We start from the raw sequence: 1,949 nt of genomic DNA, 5'->3' as shown, positions 1-1,949 counted from the left end.
GTGGGAGATACATTGTAGAAGGAGCAGGGTACACAGCAGCACAGAGTATTTCAGGAGAAGAATGTGGGAGATACATTGTATATATATATATATATATATATATATATATATATATATATATATACAGTCCCCCTCCTCTATATTAAGTATATAGACAGACACCCTCCTTTCTATTAAGTATATATACAGACCCCCTCCTCTCTATTAATTATATAGTCAGGCCCCCTCCTCTCTATTAAGTATATATACAGACCCCCTCCTCTCTAAGTATATAGACAGACCCCCTCCTCTCTATTAAGTATATAGACAGACCCCCTCCTCTCTATTTAGTATATATACAGAACCCTCCTTTCTATTAAGTATATAGGCAGACCCCCTCCTCTCTATTAAGTATATAGGCAGACCCCCCTCCTCTCTATTAAGTATATATACAGACCCCTCCTCTCTATTAAGTATATATACAGACCCCTCCTTTCTATTAAGTATATAGACAGACACCCTCCTCTCTATTAAGTATAAAGACAGACCCCCTCCTCTCTATTAAGTATATAGACAGACCCCTCCTTTAGATTTCCACAATCCTCATGTGATTTCTGTATCTCCCGGTTTCCCCTGTAACAGATAACATGGCGTCTAAAGAGAAGGACAGAGAGGCTGATACACCTGAGAGGAAAATCCTAAAGGCTGATGGAGAGGAGGAAGAACGGCCACAGAAGCCTTATGTATTCTGGGAGAATCCAGAACCAAGTGACATCACTATGATGGACAGCAAAGGTAGCAATATTATTTCTTCATCATATTTTTATTTAATTTATGACATTAAATACAAAAAGTCATATTGAACCTCCAGGTTACTTAGAATAAAGAGGGGGTAACTGATATTTAATAAATATAATAAAAAATCCATATACACACAAATACAAATCTGAGCCTGGGAAGATGGAGAATAATAGGATATTCAAACCGCAGGCCCATAAGAAATAATAGAACAACAGAAAAATCACCTGAATATCAAATATCACTTATCCCCTTAAGGACATGCGCAGTAAATGTACGGCGCTGCTAAGAAGTACACAAGTTTAATTTTATTTTATTTTTCATTTGCACAGCCCACTGTTCCAAAGATCTGTCAAACGCCAGTGGGGTATAAATGTTCACTGCACCCCTTATTAAATTCTGTGAGGGGTATAGTTTCCAAAATGGGGTCACATGTGGCCTCTCCACATGGTCCACTGTTCTGGCACCACGGGGGGCTTTGTAAACGCACATGGCCCCTGACTTCCATTCCAACCAAATTCTCTCATCAAACGCTCAATGGCGCTCCTTCTGAGCATTGTAGCTCGTCCGCAGAGCAATTTACATCCACACATGGGGTATTTCCATACCCAGAAGAAATGGGGTTACACATTTTGAGAGGCTTTTTCTCCAATTACCCCTTGTGAAAATGAAAAATTTAACATCAGCAGTTTAGTGAAAAAAATCTAATTTTTCATTTTCCTGTCCAACTTTAGCGGAAATTTGTCAAACACCTGTGGGGTGTTAAGGCTCACTGGACCCCTTGTTATGTTCCTCGAGGTGTGTAGTTTCCAGAATAGTATGCCATGTGTTTTTTTTTTTTTTTGCTGTTCTGGCACCATAAGGGCTTCCTAAATGCGACATGCCTGCCAAAAACCATTTCAGCAAAATTTGCTTTCCAAAAGCCAAATGTGACTTCTTCTCTTCTGAGCATTGTAGTGCGCCCGCAGAGCACTTGACGTCCACACATGGGGTACTTCCATACTCAGAAGAGATGGGGTTACAAATTTTGGGGGGCATTTTCTCCTATAACCCAGGGGTGTGGAAATAAAAAAAAAAACTACTTGTCCAAGGGACTAAAGCGGAACACAATCTACTTGTCCCTCAAGAAAATCCACTTGTCCTGATAGATAAAATAATTTCAACCAAAATAG

Source organism: Hyla sarda, chromosome 1 (genome assembly GCF_029499605.1).
Source record: "Hyla sarda isolate aHylSar1 chromosome 1, aHylSar1.hap1, whole genome shotgun sequence".
Taxonomy (NCBI): Eukaryota; Metazoa; Chordata; class Amphibia; order Anura; family Hylidae; genus Hyla; species Hyla sarda.
The sequence above is the reverse complement of the archived record's forward strand: the minus strand, read 5'-3'. Positions refer to the sequence as shown.